General features: G+C 49.3%; 1 protein-coding gene across 1 annotated transcript in view; it reads right to left on the bottom strand.

Annotated features, from left to right (window-relative positions):
- HVCN1 (hydrogen voltage gated channel 1) overlaps positions 1 to 21,929 on the bottom strand; it is a 98,500-nt gene extending 76,571 nt beyond the window's left edge. Inside the window, exon 1 of the mRNA XM_063964397.1 lies at positions 21,762 to 21,929. The gene's annotated coding sequence lies outside the window, so the exon portion shown is untranslated. The remainder of the gene's footprint in view (positions 1 to 21,761) is intronic.
- Positions 21,930 to 22,138: the final 209 nt, after the last annotated feature.

Raw genomic sequence — 22,138 nt, 5'->3', positions numbered from 1 at the left:
ATGTCTCAGCCAGGGGACAGGCCCACAAGGAAGCCTGGATAGAGAAACACAGAGGGAGTATGCCAGCTCACACCCCAGCGCCCATATATCCCCCCAACGAATATACGTACCAGCGCTGCCTCAATAACAATAAATCTGCACCACCTACTGTGCCCCCCCCCCCCCCCCCCCACACCCACCCGATAAGCTCCCCGTTACTTTAGTGGAGCTTGTGGAGGTCCCGGACCAGCGTCTCCTACTTGCCGCGTGTGAGGAGAAATGGCACCTGTGAGCCACGCGGCTAAGCTCCGCCCCCTCCCGGCGCGCTTCAGCCCGCAAAGTTTAAAATATTGAGAAAATGCCGGCGGGGGTCCCGAAAACGGTGCCGAGGCACCGAAAAAGCATCTGCCAGCCCTACAGACATCAGTAACATGCTGCCCAGTGCGCCCCTCCCAGCGCCCTGCACCCTGTGAGTGCCGATGGAGAAAGTGTGTGTGGGAGCATGGAGCGCAGCGTTACCGCTGCGCTGTACCTGGTTACTGAAGTCTTCTGCCGTCCTGAAGTCTTCTGTTCTTCTCATACTCACCCGACTTCTGTCTTCTGTGAGGGGGGTGACGGCGCGGCTCCGGGAACAAGCAGCTAGGCGCACCAAGTGATCGAACCCTCTGGAGCTAATCGTGTCCAGTAGCCGAGAAGCAGAGCCCTTAAACTAAGAAGAAGTAGGTCTGCTTCTCTCCCCTCACTCCCACGATGCAGGGAGCCTGTAGCCAGCAGGTCTCCCTGAAAATAAAAAAACTACCAAAAGTCTTTTCCAGAGAAACTCAGGAGAGCTCCCCTAGTGAGTGTCCAGTCAGTCCTGGGCACAAAGTCTAACTGAGGTCTGGAGGAGGGGCATAGAGGGAGGAGCCAGTTCACACCCAGTTTAAGTATTTTCAGTGTGCCCAGGCTCCTGCGGATCCAGTCTATACCCCCATGGTCCTTTTGGAGTCCCCAGCATCCTCTAGGATGTAAGAGAAACTTTGTGCAGTTTCTGAGTTGCCCAGAACTTACTCAGCTGCTGCGATCACTTCAGCCTGTCCGTGGCCGGAATTGACGTCAGACACCCGCCTGGCAAACGCTGGACACACCTGCGTTTTTCCAACCACTCCCAGAAAACGGTCAGTTGCCACCCACAAACGCCTTCTTCCTGTCAATCTCCTTGCGAACGGTTGTGCGAATGGATTCTTCATAAAACCCATCGCACAGCAATGATCCGCTTTGTACCCGTGCGATGCGCCTGCGCATTGCGGTGCATATGCATGCGCAGTTCTGACCTGATCGCAGCTAAAAACGCTAGCGAGCGATCAGGTCTGAATTACCCCCAGAGTCCTGTAGCTGGCAGACTGAGAACACTTAAAATGGTGTTAACGTTGCCTTCATTTAGGACATTTTCTATCAGAATTTTCAGGTTGATACTGGCCGGCAGTCAGGCCATATTGAGATAGCTAAGCAGTGGCCTTCTGGGTTTTCTATTATACCCAATTTACTTTGCCACATTACAGGGTGAACCCAGGTCATGGCTCAGTGGAAAGGAGTCCCTGAAAAATAACCCGGGTCCAATGACTTTGGAATCTGACCCAGGTAATGAGGCAGTGTAAACGGGTGACCCAGGACTCGTTAAAAGCATAGGGAGAGCAGGATCACCAGCGCTTGGAGAGGATGTCCAAGCACCAGCAGAACAAAAACACTGCACACAGGTTCCATGTTGAAAGGGTCCAACCCATTAATAACCTGGGTCAAACGTGCAGTGTAAACGAGGTCTGACCCGGGTTTTAGTTATAAAAAAAAATAAAAAAATAAGATTTTACTTACCGATAAATCTATTTCTCGTAGTCCGTAGTGGATGCTGGGACTCCGTAAGGACCATGGGGAATAGCGGCTCCGCAGGAGACAGGGCACAAAATAAAAGCTTGAGATATCAGGTGGTGTGCACTGGCTCCTCCCCCTATGACCCTCCTCCAAGCCAGTTAGGATACTGTGCCCGGACGAGCGTACATAATAAGGAATGATATTGAATCCCGGGTAAGACTCATACCAGCCACACCAATCACACCGTACAACTCGTGATCTGAACCCAGTTAACAGTATGATAAATTTAAAGGAGCCTCTGAAAAGATGGCTCAACAATAATAACCCGAATTTTTTGTAACAATAACTATATACAAGTATTGCAGACAATCCGCACTAGGGATGGGCGCCCAGCATCCACTACGGACTACGAGAAATAGATTTATCGGTAAGTAAAATCTTATTTTCTCTAACGTCCTAAGTGGATGCTGGGACTCCGTAAGGACCATGGGGATTATACCAAAGCTCCCAAACGGGCGGGAGAGTGCGGATGACTCTGCAGCACCGAATGAGAGAACTCCAGGTCCTCCTCAGCCAGGGTATCAAATTTGTAGAATTTAGCAAACGTGTTTGCCCCTGACCAAGTAGCTGCTCGGCAAAGTTGTAAAGCCGAGACCCCTCGGGCAGCCGCCCAAGATGAGCCCACTTTCCTTGTGGAATGGGCTTTTACTGATTTTGGCTGTGGCAATCCTGCCACGGAATGTGCAAGCTGAATTGTACTACAAATCCAACGAGCAATCGTCTGCTTTGAAGCAGGAGCACCCAGCTTGTTGGGTGCATACAGGATAAACAGCGAGTCAGTTTTCCTGACTCCAGCCGTCCTGGAAACATATATTTTCAAGGCCCTGACAACGTCCAGCAACCTAGAGTCCTCTAAGTCCCTAGTAGCCGCAGGTACCACAATAGGTACCACCTTAGGTAGAAATTGAGGACGAGTCCTCAATTCCGCCCTGTCAGAATGAAAATTTAGGTAAGGGCTTTTACATGATAAAGCCGCCAATTCTGACACACGCCTAGCTGAAGCCAAGGCCAACAGCATCGACACCTTCCACGTGAGATATTTTAAATCTACCGTAGACAATGGTTCAAACCAGTGTGATTTTAGAAATCTCAACACAACATTGAGATCCCAAGGTGCCACTGGAGGCACAAAAGGAGGCTGTATGTGCAGCACCCCTTTCACAAATGTCTGAACTTCAGGTACTGAAGCCAGTTCTTTCTGGAAGAATATCGACAGGGCCGAAATTTGAACCTTAATGGACCCTAATTTTAGGCCCATAGACAGTCCTGTTTGCAGGAAATGCAAGAAACGACCCAGTTGAAATTCCTGTGTAGGGGCCTTCTTGGCCTCACACCACGCAACATATTTACGCCAAATGCGGTGATAATGTTTTGCGGTTACTTCCTTTCTGGCTTTTACCAGAGTAGGGATGACTTCTTCTGGAATGCCCTTGTCCTTCAGGATCCGGCGTTCAACCGCCATGCCGTCAAACGCAGCCGCGGTAAGTCTTGGAACAGACAAGGCCCCTGCAGTAGCAGGTCCTGTCTTAGAGGTAGAGGCCACGGTTCGTCCGTGAGCATCTCTTGAAGTTCCGGGTACCAAGACCTTCTTGGCCAATCCGGAACCACGAGTATAGTTCTTACTCCTCTCCTTCTTATGATTCTCAATACTTTCGGTATGAGGGGCAGAGGAGGGAATACATACACTGACTGGTACACCCACGGCGTTACCAGAGCGTCCACTGCTATTGCCTGAGGGTCCCTTGACCTGGCGCAATATCTGTCCAGTTTTTTGTTTAGACGTGACGCCATCATGTCCACCTTTGGTCTTTCCCAACGGTTTACAATTTGGTGGAAGACTTCTGGGTGAAGTCCCCACTCTCCCGGGTGAAGGTCGTGTCTGCGGAGGAAGTCTGCTTCCCAGTTGTCCACTCCCGGAATGAACACTGCTGACAGTGCTATCACATGATTTTCCGCCCAGCGAAGAATCCTTGCAGTTTCTGCCATTGCCCTCCTGCTTCTCGTGCCGCCCTGTCTGTTTATGTGGGCGACTGACGTGATGTTGTCCGACTGGATCAACACCGCCTGACCCTGAAGCAGAGGTTTTGCTTGAATTAAGGCATTGTAAATGGCCCTTAGTTCTAGAATGTTTATATGAAGAGATGTTTCCATGCTTGACCACAAGCCCTGGAAATTCCTTCCCTGTGTGACTGCTCCCCAGCCTCTCAGGCTGGCATCCGTGGTTACCAGGATCCAATCCTGAATGCCAAATCTGCGGCCCTCTAGTAGATGAGCCCTCTGAAGCCACCACAGGAGAGACACCCTTGTCCTTGGCGACAGGGTTATCCGTTGATGCATCTGAAGATGCGATCCGGACCATTTTCCCAGTAGATCCCACTGAAAAGTTCTTGCATGGAATCTTCCGAATGGAATCGCTTCGTAAGAAGCCACCATTTTTCCCAGGACCCTTGTGCACTGATGCACTGAGACCTGTCCTGGTTTTAGGAGGTTCCTGACTAGCTCGGATAACTCCCTGGCCTTCTCCTCCGGGAGAAACACCTTCTTCTGGACTGTGTCCAGAATCATTCCTAAGAACAGTAGACGTGTCGCTGGAATCAGCTGCGATCTTGGAATATTTAGAATCCATCCGTGCTGACTTAGCACTACCTGAGATAGTGCCACTCCGACTTCTAACTGTTCCTTGGTTCTTGCCCTTATCAGGAGATCGTCCAAGTAAGGGATAATTAAGATGCCTTTTCTTCGTAGAAGAATCATCATTTCGGCCATTACCTTGGTAAAGACCCGAGGCGCCGTGGACAATCCAAACGGCAGCGTCTGAAACTGATAATGACAGTTTTGTACTACAAACCTGAGGTACCCTTGGTGAGAAGGATATATTGGGACGTGGAGATAAGCATCCTTGATGTCCAGCGACACCATATAGTCCCCCTCTTCCAGGTTCGCTATCACCGCTCTGAGTGACTCCATCTTGAATTTGAACCTTTTTATGTAAGTGTTCAAAGATTTTAGATTTAATATTGGTCTCACCGAGCCGTCCGGCTTCGGTACCACAAATAGTGTGGAATAATACCCCTTCCCCTGTTGTAAGAGGGGTACCTTGATTATCACCTGCTGGGAGTACAGCTTGTGAATGGCTTCCAGAACTGCCTCCCTGTCGGAGGGAGACTTTGGTAAAGCAGACTTCAGGAACCGATGAGGAGGAAACGCCTCGAATTCCAGTTTGTACCCCTGTGATACTACCTGTAGAATCCAGGGATCCACTTGCGAGTGAGCCCACTGCGCGTTGAAATTCTTGAGACGGGCCCCCACCGTGTCTGAGTCTGCTTGTAAAGCCCCAGCGTCATGCTGAAGACTTGGCAGAAGCAGGGGAGGGCTTCTGCTCCTGGGAAGCGGCTGCATGGTGCTGCCTTTTTCCTCTTCCTCTGCCCTTGGGCAGAAAAGAGTGACCTTTTGCTCGCTTGCCCTTATGGGAACGAAAGGACTGAGTTTGAAAAGACTGTGTCTTTTTCTGTTGATGTGAAGTAACCTGGGGTAAAAAAGGTGGATTTTCCAGCCGTTGCCGTGGCCACCAGGTCTGTTAGACCAGCCCCAAATAACTCCTCCCCCTTATACGGCAATACTTCCATGTGCCGTTTGGAATCTGCGTCCCCTGACCACTGTCTGGTCCATAATGCTCTTCTGGCAGAGATGGACATTGCGCTTACTCTTGATGCCAGGGTACAAATATCCCTCTGCGCATCACGCATATATAGCAATGCATCCTTTAAATGTTCTATAGTTAACAGAATATTGTCCCTATCCAGGGTATCAATATTCTCAGTCAGGGAATCCGCCCATGCGACTCCAGCACTGCACATCCAGGCTGATGCGATCGCTGGTCGCAGTATAACACCAGTATGTGTGTATATACTTTTCAGGATATTTTCCAGCCTCCTATCAGCTGGTTCTTTGAGGGTGGCCGTATCAGGGGACGGTAACGCTACTTGTTTAGATAAACGTGTGAGCGCCTTATCTACCCTAGGGGGTGTTTCCCACCGTGCCCTAACCTCTGGCGGGAAAGGGTATAGTGCTAATAACTTATTAGAAATTAGCTGTTTTTTATCGGGGGAAACCCACGCTTTATCACACACCTCATTTATTTCCTCAGACTCAGGAAAAACTATTGGCAGTTTTTTCACACCCCACATAATACCCGCCTTTGAGGTATTTGTAGTGTCAGAAAGGTTCAATGCCTCTTTCATTGCCGTGATCATGTAACGTGTGGCCCTACTGGACATTACGTTTGTCTCGTCACCGTCGACACTAGATTCAGTATCTGTATCTGGATCCGTGTCGACCCACTGAGGTAGCGGCCGTTTTAGGGCCCCTGAGGGTGTCTGAGACGCCTGAACAGGCACTAATTGATTTGCCGGCTTTCTCATGTCGTCAACAGTTTTTTGTAAATTGCTGACATTATCACTTAATTGCTTAAACACAATCATCCAGTCAGGTGTCGACTCCCTAGGGGGTGACATCACTAACACAGGCAACTGCTCCGCCTCCACCTCATTTTCCTCCTCATACATGTCGACACACGCGTACCGACACACAGCACACACACCGGGAATGCTCTGATAGAGGACAGGACCCTACTTAGCCCTTTGGAGAGACAGAGGGAGAGTCTGCCAGCACACACCCAGCGCTATATATATATACAGGGATAACCTTATATAAGTGTTAATCCCTTATAGCTGCTGTTAATCTAGTTATTTGCTGCCAAAATGCCCCCCCTTCTCTTTTTTACCCTGAATCAGATGCAGTACTGCAGGGGAGAATCAGGGAGCCGTCCTTCCAGCGGAGCTGTGAGGGAATAATGGCGCCAGTGTGCTGAGGAGATAGGCCCCGCCCCTTCACGACGTCCTTAACTCCCGCTTTTTTGTGTAAAATGGCAGGGGAAAAAATACATCCATATAGCCCTGGAGCTATATGTGATGTATTCCTTTTGCCAGCTAAGGTATATGTGTGTTATATTGCGTCTCAGGGCGCTCCCCCCCAGCGCCCTGCACCCTCAGTGACCGGAGTGTGAAGTGTGCTGAGAGCAATGGCGCACAGCTGCGGTGCTGTGCGCTACCTTAGTCTTGAAGACAGGATGTCTTCTGCCGCCGCTTTCACCGGACCTTCGTCTCTTCTGGCTCTGTAAGGGGGACGGCGGCGCGGCTCCGGTGACCCATCCAGGCTGAACCTGTGATCGTCCCTCTGGAGCTAACGTCCAGTAGCCTAAGAAGCCCAATCCACTCTGCACTCAGGTGAGTTCGCTTCTTCTCCCCTTAGTCCCACGATGCAGTGAGCCTGTTGCCAGCAGGACTCACTGAAAATAAAAAAACCTAACTAAACTTTTATTCTAAGCAGCTCTGGAGAGCTACCTAGTTTGCACCCTTCTCGGCCGGGCACAAAAATCTAACTGGCTTGGAGGAGGGTCATAGGGGGAGGAGCCAGTGCACACCACCTGATATCTCAAGCTTTTATTTTGTGACCTGTCTCCTGCGGAGCCGCTATTCCCCATGGTCCTTACGGAGTCCCAGCATCCACTTAGGACGTTAGAGAAATAAGAATTTACTCACCGGTAATTCTATTTCTCGTAGTCCGTAGTGGATGCTGGGAACTCCGTAAGGACCATGGGGAATAGACGGGCTCCGCAGGAGACTGGGCACTCTAAAGAAAAGATTAGGTACTATCTGGTGTGCACTGGCTCCTCCCTCTATGAGCAAACACAAGGTCCTCCTCAGCCAGGGTATCAAACTTGTAGAACTTTGCAAAGGTGTTTGAACCCGACCAAGTAGCCGCTCGGCAAAGCTGTAAAGCCGAGACCCCTCGGGCAGCCGCCCAAGAAGAGCCCACCTTCCTTGTGGAATGGGCTTTTACCGATTTTGGATGCGGCAATCCAGCCGCAGAATGAGCCAGCTGAATCGTGCTACAGATCCAGCGAGCAATAGTTTGCTTTGAAGCAGGAGCACCCAGCTTGTTGGGTGCATGCAGGATAAACAGCGAGTCAGTCTTCCTGACTCCAGCCGTTCTGGAAACATATATTTTCAAAGCCCTGACTACGTCCAGCAACTTGGAGTCCTCCAAGTCCAGAGTAGCCGCAGGCACCACAATAGGTTGGTTCAAATGAAACGATGATACCACCTTTGGGAGAAATTGGGGACGAGTCCTCAATTCTGCCCTGTCCATATGGAAGATCAGATATGGGCTTTTACATGACAAAGCCGCCAATTCCGACACACGCCTAGCCGATGCTAAGGCCAACAGCACGTGAGATACTTTAGTTCCACGTGAGATACTTTAGTTCCACGGTCATAAGTGGCTCAAACCAGTGGGATTTCAGGAAATCCAACACAACGTTAAGATCCCAGGGTGCCACTGGTGGCACAAAAGGGGGCTGAATATGCAGCACTCCCTTAACAAACGTCTGAACCTCAGGCAGTGAAGCCAGTTCTTTTTGAAAGAAAATGGATAGGGCCGAAATCTGGACCTTTATGGACCCCAATTTTAGGCCCATTATGACCCCTGACTGTAGGAAGTGCAGAAATCGACCCAGCTGGAATTCCTCTGTAGGGGCCGTCCTGGCCTCACACCAAGCAACATATTTTCGCCATATACGGTGATAATGCTTTGCCGTCACATCCTTCCTAGCCTTTATCAGCGTAGGAATAACTTCATCCGGAATGCCTTTTTCCGCTAGGATCCGGCGTTCAACCGCCATGCCGTCAAACGCAGCCGCGGTAAGTCTTGGAACAGACAGGGCCCTTGTTGCAGCAGGTCCTGTCTGAGAGGCAGAGGCCATGGGTCCTCTGTGCGCATTTCTTGCAGTTCCGGGTACCAAGTCCTTCTTGGCCAATCCGGAACAATGAGTATTGTTCTTATTCCTCTCTTTCTTACTATTCTCAGCACCTTGGGTATGAGAGGAAGAGGAGGAAACACATATACCGACTGGTACACCCACAGTGTCACTAGGGCGTCCACAGCTATCGCCTGAGGGTCCCTTGACCTGGCGCAATATCTTTTTAGCTTTTTGTTGAGGCGGGACGCCATCATGTCCACCTGTGGCAGTTCCCATCGCTTTGCAATCTGTGTGAAGACTTCTTGATGAAGTCCCCACTCTCCCGGGTGGAGGTCGTGTCTGCTGAGGAAGTCTGCTTCCCAGTTGTCCACTCCCGGAATGAACACTGCTGACAGTGCTTGCACGTGATTCTCCACCCACCGAAGAATCTTTGTGGCTTCCGCCATTGCCATCCTGCTTCTTGTGCCGCCCTGGCGGTTTACATGGGCGACCGCCGTGATGTTGTCTGACTGAATCAGCACTGGCCGGTTTCGAAGCAGGGGCTCTGCTTGACCAGGGCGTTGTAAATGGCCCTTAGTTCCAGTATATTTATGTGTAGAGAAGTCTCCAGACTTGACCACAGCCCTTGGAAGTTTCTTCCCTGAGTGACTGCCCCCCATCCTCGGAGGCTTGCATCCGTGGTCACCAGGACCCAGTCCTGTATGCCGAACCTGCGGCCCTCGAGAAGGTGAGCACTCTGCAGCCACCACAGAAGAGACACCCTGGCCCTTGGGGACAGGGTGATCAGCCGATGCATCTGAAGATGCGATCCGGACCACTTGTCCAACAGATCCCACTCAAAGATCCTTGCATGGAACCTGCAGAAGGGAATGGCTTCGTATGAAGCCACCATCTTTCCCAGGACTCGCGTGCAGTGATGCACCGATACCTGTTTTGGTTTCAGGAGGTCCCTGACCAGAGATGCTAATTCCTGGGCCTTCTCCACCGGGAGAAACACCTTCTTCTGTTCTGTGTCCAGAATCATGCCCAGGAAAAGCAGACGCGTCGTAGGAATCAGCTGCGACTTTGGAACATTCAGAATCCAGCCGTGCTGTTGCAACACTTCCTGAGAGAGTGCTACGCTGATCAACAACTGCTCTCTGGACCTCGCCTTTATGAGGAGATCATCCAAGTACGGGATAACTATAACTCCCTTCTTCCGAAGGAGTATCATCATTTCGGCCATTACCTTGGTAAATATTCTCGGTGCCGTGGACAGGCCAAACGACAACGTCTGGAACTGGTAATGACAGTCCTGTACCAAAAACCTGAGGTACTCCTGGTGAAGTGGGTAAATGGGGACATGCAAGTAAGCATCCTTGATGTCCAGCGACACCATAAAATCCCCCTCTTCCAGGCTTGCAATAACCGCTCTGAGCGATTCCATTTTGAACTTGAATTTCTTTATATAAGTGTTCAAGGATTTTAAATTCAGAATGGGTCTCACCGAACCGTCCGGTTTCGGTACCACAAACATTGTGGAATAGTAACCCCTTCCCTGTTGAAGGAGGGGGACCCTGATAATCACTTGCTGGAGGTACAGCTTGTGAATTGCCGCCAGTACTACCTCCCTTTCCATGGGGGAAGCTGGCAAGGCTGATTTGAGGTAACGGCGGGGGGGAGTCGCTTCGAATTCCAGCTTGTATCCCTGAGATACAATTTGTACAGCCCAGAGATCCACCTGTGAGCGAACCCACTGGTTGCTGAAGTTTCGGAGACGCGCCCCCACCGCACCTGGCTCCGCCTGTGGAGCCCCAACGTCATGCGGTGGACTTAATGGAAGCAGGGGAGGACTTTTGTTCCTGGGAACTGGCTGCATGGTGCAGCTTCTTACCCCTGCCTCTGGCAAGAAAGGATGCGCCCCTGACCCTCTTGCCTTTCTGAGAACGAAAGGACTGCATTTGATAATACGGTGCTTTCTTCCATGTGTTTTTTAGAATCAGCATCTCCTGTCCATTGCCGAGTCCATAAGACCCTCCTGGCAGAAATGGACATAGCATTAATTCTAGAGCCCAGCAGGCAAATGTCCCTCTGAGCATCCCGTATATATAAGACAACGTCTTTTATATGGCCCAGGGTTAGCAAAACAGTATCCCTGTCGAGGGAATCTATGTCGTCTGACAGATTATCTGTCCATGCTGCTACAGCACTACACATCCAGGCTGAAGCAATAGCAGGTCTCAGTAGAGTACCAGAGTGTGTATACACTGACTTCAGGATAGCTTCCTGCTTTCTATCTGCAGGCTCCTTTAGGGCGGCCGTATCCTGAGACGGCAGGGCCACCTTTTTAGATAAGCGTGTCAGCGCCTTGTCCACCCCTAGGGGATGTTTCCCAACGTAACCTGTCCGTTGACGGGAAAGGGTACGCCATCAGTAACCTCTTAGAAATCACTAGTTTCTTATCAGGGGAACTCCACGCTTCTTCACATAATTCATTTAATTCATCAGATGGGGGAAAAGTCACTGGCTGCTTTTTCTCCCCAAACATATAAACCCTCTTGGTATTAACAGGGTTAATCTCAGAAATGTGTAATACATCTTTCATTGCAATAATCATGTATCGGATGGCCTTGGTCATTTTAGACTGTAAATGTGCCTCATCATCGTCGACACTTGAGTCGGACTCCGTGTCGACATCTGTGTCAACCATCTGAGATAGAGGGCGTTTATGAGCCCCTGACGGTTTCTGAGTCGCCTGGGCAGGCGCGGGCTGAGACCCCGGCTGTCCCAAGGCTGCAGCGTCATCAAACCTTTTATGTAAGGAGCTTATATTGTCGTTTAAGACCTTCCACATATCCATCCAATCAGGTGTCGGCCCCGACGGGGGCGACACCACACTTATCTGCCCTTGCTTCGCCTCCACGTAACCCTCATCAAACATGTCGACACAGCCGTACCGACACACCGCACACACACACAGGGAATGCTCAGACTGAGGACAGGACCCCACAAAGTCCTTTGGGGAGACAGAGAGAGAGTATGCCAGCACACACCACAGCGCTATATAACACAGGGATTTTCACTTATAATAATAAGAATTTACTCACCGGTAATTCTATTTCTCGTAGTCCGTAGTGGATGCTGGGAACTCCGTAAGGACCATGGGGAATAGCGGCTCCGCAGGAGACTGGGCACAACTAAGAAAGATTTAGGACTACCTGGTGTGCACTGGCTCCTCCCTCTATGCCCCTCCTCCAGACCTCAGTTAGGATACTGTGCCCGGAAGAGCTGACACAATAAGGAAAGGATTTTGGAATCCCGGGTAAGACTCATACCAGCCACACCAATCACACCGTACAACTCGTGATACTATACCCAGTTAACAGTATGAAAAATAACTGAGCCTCTCAACAGATGGCTCTAAACAATAACCCTTTAGTTAGGCAATAACTATATACACAAGTATTGCAGACAATCCGCACTTGGGATGGGCGCCCAGCATCCACTACGGACTACGAGAAATAGAATTACTGGTGAGTAAATTCTTATTTTCTCTGACGTCCTAGTGGATGCTGGGAACTCCGTAAGGACCATGGGGATTATACCAAAGCTCCCAAACGGGCGGGAGAGTGCGGATGACTCTGCAGCACCGAATGAGCAAAAGCAAGGTCCTCCTCAGCCAGGGTATCAAACTTGTAAAACTTAGCAAACGTGTTTGAACCCGACCAAGTAGCAGCTCGGCAAAGTTGTAAAGCCGAGACCCTTCGGGCAGCCGCCCAAGAAGAGCCCACCTTCCTCGTGGAATGGGCTTTTACAGATTTAGGATGCGGCAGTCCAGCCGCAGAATGTGCAAGTTGAATCGTACTACAGATCCAGCGAGCAATAGACTGCTTTGAAGCAGGAGCACCCAGCTTGTTGGGCGCATACAGGATAAATAGCGAGTCAGTTTTCCTGACTCCAGCCGTCCTGGAAACATAGATTTTCAGGGCCCTGACTACGTCCAGCAACTTGGAATCCTACAAGTCCTTAGTAGCCGCAGGCACCACAATAGGTTGGTTCAAATGAAAAGCCGATACCACCTTAGGAAGAAATTGGGGACGAGTCCTCAATTCCGCCCTATCCATATGGAAAATCAGATAAGGGCTTTTACATGACAAAGCCGCCAATTCTGACACACGCCTGGCTGAAGCCAAGGCCAACAGCATGACCACTCTTTCCACGTGAGATATTTCAGTTCCACGGTTTTAAGTGGCTCAAACCAATGTGACTTAAGGAAATCCAACACCACGTTGAGATCCCAAGGTGCCACTGGAGGCACAAAAGGGGGCTGAATATGCAGCACTCCTTTAACAAACGTCTGAACTTCAGGCAGTGAAGCCAGTTCTTTTTGGAAGAAAATCGACAGAGCCGAAATCTGGACCTTAATGGAACCTAATTTGAGGCCCATAGTCACCCCTGACTGTAGGAAGTGCAGAAACCGACCCAGCTGAAATTCCTCCGTTGGGGCCCTTCTGGCCTCACACCACGCAACATATTTTCGCTATATGCGGTGATAATGGTTTGCGGTCACCTCCTTCCTAGCTTTAATCAGCGTAGGGATGACTTCCTCCGGAATGCCCTTTTCCTTCAGGATCCGGCGTTCAACCGCCATGCCGTCAAACGCAGTCGCGGTAAGTCTTGGAACAGACAGGGTCCCTGCTGCAGCAGGTCCTGTCTGAGCGGCAGAGGCCATGGGTCCTCTGAGATCATTTCTTGAGGTTCTGGGTACCAAGCTCTTCTTGGCCAATCCGGAACCACAAGTATAGTTCTTACTCCTCTCCTTCTTATTATTCTCAGTACCTTGGGTATGAGAGGCAGAGGAGGGAACACATAAATCGACTGGTACACCCACGGTGTCACTAGAGCGTCCACAGCTATCGCCTGAGGGTCCCTTGACCTGGTGCAATATCTTTTTAGCTTTTGTTGAGGCGGGACGCCATCATGTCCACCTGTGGCCTTACCCAACGGTGTACCATCATTTGGAAAACTTCTGGATGAAGTCCCCACTCTCCCGGGTGGAGGTCGTGCCTGCTGCGGAAGTCTGCTTCCCAGTTGTCCACTCCCGGAATGAACACTGCTGACAGTGCTAACACATGATTTTCCGCCCATCAGAGAATCCTTGTGGCTTCTGCCATCGCCATCCTGCTTCTTGTGCCGCCCTGACGGTTTACATGGGCGACCGCCGTGATGTTGTCTGACTGGATCAGCACCGGCTGGTGTTGAAGCAGGAGTCTTGCCTGACTTAGGGCATTGTAAATGGCCCTTAGTTCCAGAATATTTATGTGTAGGGAAGTCTCCTGACTTGTCCATAGTCCTTGGAAGTTTCTTCCCTGTGTGACTACCCCCCAACCTCGAAGGCTGGCATCCGTGGTCACCAGGATACAGTCCTGTATGCCGAATCTGCGGCCCTCTAGAAGATGAGCACTCTGCAGCCACCACAGTAGCGACACCCTGGCCCTTGGAGACAGGGTTATCAGCCGATGCATCTGAAGATGCGACCCGGACCACTTGTCCAACAGATCCCACTGAAAGATCCTTGCATGGAACCTTCCGAATGGAATTGCTTCGTAAGAAGCCACCATCTTTCCCAGGACTCGTGTGCAGTGGTGCACCGACACCTGTTTTGGTTTTAGGAGGTCTCCGACTAGAGACGATAACTCCTTGGCCTTCTCCTCCGGGAGAAACACTTTTTTCTGTTCTGTGTCCAGAACCATCCCCAGGAACAGTAGACGGGTTGTAGGAACCAGCTGCGACTTTGGAATATTCAGGATCCAGTCGTGCTGTTGTAGCACTTCCCGAGCTAGTGCTACTCCGATCAACAACTGTTCCCTGGACCTCGCCTTTATAAGGAGATCGTCCAAGTACGGGACAATTAAAACTCCCTTTTTCCGAAGGAGTATCATCATTTCGGCCATTACCTTGGTAAATACCATCGGTGCCGTGGACAGACCAAAACGGCAACGTCTGGAATTGGTAATGACAGTCCTGTACCACAAATCTGAGGTACTCCTGGTGAGGAGGGTAAATGGGGACATGCAGGTAAGCATCCTTGATGTCCAGTGACACCATGTAATCCCCCTCGTCCAGGCTTGCAATCACCGCTCTGAGCGATTCCATCTTGAACTTGAACCTTCTTATATAAGTGTTCAAAGATTTTAAATTTAAAATGGGTCTCACCGAACCGTCCGGTTTCGGTACCACAAACATTGTGGAATAGTAACCCCGTCCTTGTTGAAGGAGGGGTACCTTGATTATCACCTGCTGAGAATACAGCTTGTAAATCGCCTCCAGCACTGCCTCCCTGTCCGGGGGAGCTGTCGGCAAGGCAGATTTGAGGAAACGGCGAGGGGGAGACGTCTCGAATTCCAGCTTGTACCCCTGAGATACTACCTGTAGAATCCAGGGATCCACCCGTGAACGAGCCCACTGGTTGCTGAAGTTCTTGAGACGGGCCCCCACCGTACCTGGCTCCGCCTGTGGAGCCCCAGCGTCATGTGGTGGACTTAGAGGAAGCGGGGGAGGACTTTTGTTCCTGGGAACTGGCTGTATGTTGCAGCTTTTTCCCTCTACCTCTGCCTCTGGGCAGAAAGGACGCGCCTCTAACCCGCTTGCCTTTCTGGGGCCGAAAGGACTGTACCTGATAATACGGTGCTTTCTTTGGCTGTGAGGGAACATGGGGTAAAAATGTTGACTTCCCAGCTGTTGCTGTGGAAACGAGGTCCGAGAGACCATCCCCAAACAACTCCTCACCCTTGTAAGGCAAAACTTCCATGTGCCTTTTAGAATCTGCATCTCCTGTCCATTGCCGAGTCCACAATCCTCTCCTGGCAGAAATGGACATTGCGTTTATTTTAGATGCCAGCCGGCAAATATCCCTCTGTGCATCTCTCATGTATAAGACAGCGTCTTTAATATGCTCTACGGTTAGCAATATAGTGTCCCTGTCTAGGGTATCAATGTTTTCCGACAGGGAATCTGACCACGCAGCTGCAGCACTGCACATCCATGCTGAAGCAATAGCCGGTCTCAGTATAATTCCTGAGTGTGTATATACAGACTTCAGGATAGCCTCCTGCTTCCTATCAGCAGGTTCCTTTAGGGCGGCCGTGTCCGGAGACGGTAGTGCCACCTTCTTTGACAGGCGTGTGAGCGCTTTATCCACCCTAGAGGATGTCTCCCAACGTGACCTATCCTCTGGCGGGAAAGGGTACGCCATTAGTAACTTTTTAGAAATTACCAGTTTCTTATCGGGGGAAGCCCACGCTTCTTCACATACTTCATTTAATTCATCCGAAGGGGGAAAAACCACTGGTAGTTTTTTCTCCCCAAACATAATACCCTTTTTTGTGGTACCTGGGGTAATATCAGAAATGTGCAACACATTTTTCATTGCCGTAATCATGTAACGGGTGGCTCTATTGGAATGTACACTAGTCTCATCATCGTCGACACTGGAGTTAGTATCCGTGTCGACATCTGTGTCTGCCATCTGAGGTAGCGGGCGTTTTAGAGCCCCTGATGGCTTTTGAGACGCCTGGGCAGACACGAGCTGAGAAGTCGGCTGTCCCACATCTGTTATGTCGTCAAACCTTTTATGTAAGGAGTTGACACGGTCACGTAATTCCTTCCACATGTCCATCCATTCAGGTGTCGACCCCGCAGGGGGTGACATCACATTTATCGGCACCTGCTCCGCCTCCACATAAGCCTCCTCATCAAACATGTCGACACAGCCGTACCGACACACCGCACACATACAGGGAATGCTCTGACTGAGGACAGGACCCCACAAAGTCCTTTGGGGAGACAGAGAGAGAGTATGCCAGCACACACCAGAGCGCTATATAATGCAGGGATTCACACTACACGCAGTGATTTTTCCCCTATAGCTGCCAATATTACACAGATTGCGCCTAAATTTAGTGCCCCCCCTCTCTTTTTTACCCTATGGAGTCTGGAAACTACAGGGGAGAGCCTGGGGAGCGTCCTTCCAGCGGAGCTGTGAGGGAAAATGGTGCCAGTGTGCTGAGGGAGATAGCTCCGCCCCTTTTTCGGCTGACTTCTCCCGCTTTTTTATGGAAGCTATGGCAGGGGATTTTACACATATATAGTCTTAATGACTATATTATGTGGTAATTTGCCAAGTAAGGTACTCTTATTGCAGCCCAGAGCGCCCCCCCCCCCAGCGCCCTGCACCCATCAGTGACCGGAGTGTGTGGTGTGCATGGGGAGCAATGGCGCACAGCTGCAGTGCTGTGCACTACCTTAATGAAGACCGAAGTCTTCTGCCGCCAATTTCCAGGAACGTCTTCTTGCTTCTGGCTCTGCAAGGGGGACGGCGGCGCGGCTCCGGGACCGGACGACCGAGGCTGGGCCTGTGTTCGATCCCTCTGGAGCTAATGGTGTTCAGTAGCCTAAGAAGCCCAAGCTAGCTGCAAGCAGGTAGGTTCGCTTCTTCTCCCCTCAGTCCCTCGTAGCAGTGAGTCTGTTGCCAGCAGATCTCACTGAAAATAAAAAACCTAATTATACTTTCTTTTCTAGAAGCTCAGAAGAGCCCCTAGTGTGCATCCAGCTCGGCCGGGCACAAAATTCTAACTGAGGTCTGGAGGAGGGGCATAGAGGGAGGAGCCAGTGCACACCAGGTAGTCCTAAATCTTTCTTAGTTGTGCCCAGTCTCCTGCGGAGCCGCTATTCCCCATGATCCTTACGGAGTTCCCAGCATCCACTAGGACGTCAGAGAAAAGCGATTACCCAATAGCTGCCTTATATGTTTTATTTGCGCCTAAATTTATGTGCCCCCCCTCTCTTTTTTACCCTTCTTGTACCTGGATACTGCAGGGGAGAGCCTGGGGAGCTGCTTCCAGCGGAGCTGTGAAGAGAAAATGGCGCTGGTGTGCTGAGGAAGAAGGCCCCGCCCCCTCAGTGGCGGGCTTCTGTCCCGCTTTCTGTGTAAAAAAATGGCGGGGTTTTTACATATATACAGTGCCAGACTGTATATATGTATTTTTATTGCCAAAAGGTACTTCAATTGCTGCCTAGGGCGCACCCCCCCAGCGCCCTGCACCCTACAGTGACCGGAGTGTGTAAGTGTGCTGGGAGCAATGGCGCACAGCTGCGGTGCTGTGCGCTACCTTAAATTAAGACAGGAGTCTTCTGCCGCCGATTTCGTCGTCTTAAAGCTTCTGTTCTTCTGGCTCTGCGAGGGGGACGGCGGCGCGGCTCCGGGAACGGACGATCGAGGACAGGTGCCTGTGTTCGAACCCTCTGGAGCTAATGGTGTCCAGTAGCCTAAGAAGCACAAGCTAGCTGCAAGCAGGTAGGTTTGCTTCTCTCCCCTTAGTCCCACGTAGCAGTGAGTCTGTTGCCAGCAGAAGCTCACTGAAAATAAAAAACCTAATAAATACTTTCTTTACTAGTAAGCTCAGGAGAGCCCACTAGGAGCACCCAGCTCTGGCCGGGCACAGATTCTAACTGAGGTCTGGAGGAGGGGCATAGAGGGAGGAGCCAGTGCACACCAGATAGTACCTAATCTTTCTTTTAGAGTGCCCAGTCTCCTGCGGAGCCCGTCTATTCCCCATGGTCCTTACGGAGTTCCCAGCATCCACTAGGACGTCAGAGAAATAAAATAAAAAGGTACAGGTTGAGTATCCCATATCAAAATATTCCAAAATACGGAATAATCCGAAATACAGAATTTTTTGAGCGAGCGTGAGATAGGGAAACCTTTGTTTTTTGATGGGTCAATGTACACAAACTTTGTTTAATACACACAGTTATTAAAAATATTGTATAAAATTGCCTTCAGGCTGTGTGTATAAGGTGTATATGAAACATAAATGCATTCTGTGCTTAGACTTAGGTCCCATCGCCATGATATCTCATTATGGTATGCAATTATTCCAAAATACGGAAAAATCCCATATCCAAAATACTTCTGGTTCCAAGCATTTTGGATAGGGGATACTCAACCTGTATTATAGATTACTGTTGTATTACACTTTGTTATTAGCAAATCCCTGTATTTTACTGTATTTCTCTTTAGGCATGGTATACAGAGGTACACCATATGATAGTGCAGCATACGGGATATAATATGATTTACTAGCGGATGGGATGCCGGTTAGCAATATCCCGACAGCGGCATCGCACCCACCAGTATGCCTACAGCGGGGAGAGCACAAAGGGTCACCTTGCGGGCTCTCAGGACCTATTCCCACTCTATGGGTGTTGTGGACACCCACGAGTGGGAATAGTCCTGTTGCTCTGGGATTCTGGCTGGTGGCATTGTTGGCTGGCGGGATTCTGGCTTTGGTATCCTGACTGACGGGATCCCGACAAATTAAACGCATCCCAGCATATGTTATGAAGGTTCAGAGCAGTATAGAGGGCTACACACAGTAGGGCAGGATATGAGATCAGTGTAAAGTTGTTAAAGTGGCATATAATCTAATAAGGCAGTATATGGTACCACAGTACAGAGTGGTATACCGTGGCACCTGAAATAACAGAGCAGGTACTGTATCACAGTGGAAAGGGTTATAAAGTGGTTCCACATACAATATAACAGGGTATGCTGTCACAGTACAGAGTGGTATATAGCTGCACATGTTAAAACATAACACGATATGGTATCACAGAAAACAGAATGGTATATAGTAGCACCCTACAGTATAGAATAGGGAAAGACATGGAATCATAGTGCACATTGCTATAAAGTACCTTGCGATAATAATAGGACAGGATAGGGTATCACAGTACAGCAAGTACTACTGTATATATTGGTACATGAACACAGAGCAGGATATGAAATCACTGTGCAGCGTTGTATGGACTGGCTCCTGATTTGATGGGGCAGGGTTTGGTATCGTAGTAGTAAGACTGAATAGCGTATCACAGCACAGAGTGCTATATATTAGCAAGTGAAAGACGGGCAGGATATGGTATTAAGCAGAGTCATATGGTTTAGCTCCTAATTTAATAAGGCAGGATACGGTATCACGGTACAGAGCGGTAGCAGACATATGAGGCCGTGGTATGGTATAGACCAGAGATACATAGGATGGCAAATAACGTAATAATGCAGCAGCATATGTTAACAGGGTCAATACCTGTCAGTTCACCTCATACTGCTGGTGCTACATTTCTGCTCTCCTTGCTGATATTCTTGTTTGTGTAGGAAAGGGAGGTGAAGTGTGTTATGTGCATGCCGGCAGCTTTTATGTCGGGTTATGTGCCTCACACTTCATGTGTACCAGTGAAGTGGGTTTTTTCCCTCAACCCCCAGAGGATCTCATTATTGTGGAGGTGGACAAAAGACATCAAGTCATCCAAGTAATTTTAGTCCAAATGAGAGTAATGCAGCCAATCACAAAGGTGGCAATTTACATTTGTCAAATTTAAAAAAAAAAAAATCTGTTCAGCGGACAGGGAACATATCTGAATGGATGTATCAGTATAGCAGATGGCAATGGATAGGCAGGGGCCAGTTCTTCTTGTGTGGATGCAACTATCTGTGGTGCTGAGGCCTGACAGGATACAAGAGGAGACAGGGATTTTATAGTGCCCTGTAATATACATTCAACCTAGAAAATGTAACATTCCTCCACAAAAGACATGTCCTCTGATGCCCAATCTCCATAAAAGTAATGTAAGAAAAAGGATTGTTACATGCTTTCCGACAAGCGTTTCTTTGCGTTAATTTCTGCTTCCTGCATTCTGTATGATATGTGGAGTCATAGGGGAATGCACAGTACACTATGGGGTCAATTTACTAAGCCTTGGCTGGAGATAAAGTACCAGCCAAACGGCTCCTGTCATTTTTCAAACACAGCCTGTGACATAGCAGTTAGGAGCTGATTGGCTGGTACTTTATTCCAGCGACTTTATCTTCAGCCAAGTCTTAGTAAATAGACCCCTATATTTGCAAGTATTTTACAATGATTTCCAGATATAACACTCACTGATATGGTCTCGGCAGATCTTGGAGGCAGATTCCCATTTTCTCCTGACTAAGATGTACTTTTTATTTTTTATTTGTAATATACAATAAATGGGGACTATTCCAGGAGCAAACCTAATGGATACGTAAACTGTAGTACCAGCAATAGGTTTACACCGGAAGAGTGGAATTTGTGAAACAGGAATATCAACGGGTGGCCAAACAGAATTTGCCATTTATCTGCAAAATTAAACCTTTGGCAAGAGCTCAATAATGCTGGTCACGCACTGTAATGTCAGTAGCAAGCAATATTGGCCGAATGGTTCTATATTGCAATGCATGGCCCTAAATCTGCATTTCCCTAATAATACCCCAATAGATTTAAATTTGTTCCTTTTTGAACTGAATAGTAATATAACTGGAAGACTGTGGCGATCTGCCAGTGGGTGGTCATATATTGCAACTGGACTTACTGACCCAAGTTAAACCTGAACATGTGTGACCAAGATTCAGAGAAACAATACAAAGTAGTAGTAGTAGTAGTAGTAGTAGTAGTAGTAGTAGTAGTAGTAGTAACAATAATAATAATAATAATAATACTGAAACCTCATGTATCACACAGCAGACCATCGTCACTTTTGGACAAAACCAAAGAAAACTATGTACAGTATACACTAGAGGCATCAGATGATTGTACATAGTGTATAGAGACGTCAGAGTATTGTATACATTGCATATACTGCACTATGCATAGAAACAGTCCTGACTCCCAGGTCAGCATCAGCACCTGGCAGGTAATAAGAACACAGGACCAGATTTGCATCCATGAATCATTCCTGGCTCGCACACAGTACTGCACAGTATAACATGCCACAACAGGGAGAGACAGGTAGGAGCAGCACCGGGTTACACCTGGTTACAGGCAGACTGTCCCTGTCTCTCGCCTCCTAATAGCTGCTGCTTCCACAGCCATAAAGGCGCTGCCGATTGCTGTAGGGACGCAGCACATGATTACAGTATGCGCTGCACCGTACCTGCTGTGCTTATCCCGCTGTTTGCACAGTGATAGCAGCCCGTATTGCACTATATAATACTTACACCACTCACACAGCCCGCTGGGAGGGAGCAGCCACTTCCACCTCTGCACTCTCTGCCTCTGGCTGGCTCTGAAAGTTTACATACACTAGTATAAACTTAAAGGGCGGTGGTGGATGGATAAGCTAAGTTTACTGTAATGTGAGAAGGAAACGCAGCACACAAAGAAAATAGTTCCCTGTGGCACCTCCCCGATCCTGAGTCAGCTGTATTATTATTCTGCTGTGGGTGTGACTATATCGCAGCAATGGATTCCCACTTCCCGGTCATTAGTCCACCCTGTCCGCTGATCACATCCCACCTGTGGGGTCGGAGAGGGGGTAGGAGGCTGGAGGAACAGTGCACCCGCCCCTCTTTCCTCCGCTGCATATATCTGAGGA

Source organism: Pseudophryne corroboree, chromosome 1 (genome assembly GCF_028390025.1).
Source record: "Pseudophryne corroboree isolate aPseCor3 chromosome 1, aPseCor3.hap2, whole genome shotgun sequence".
NCBI classification, from domain to species: domain Eukaryota; kingdom Metazoa; phylum Chordata; class Amphibia; order Anura; family Myobatrachidae; genus Pseudophryne; species Pseudophryne corroboree.
Note: the sequence above shows the minus strand (reverse complement) of the source record. Positions and strands in the feature narration are given on the sequence as shown.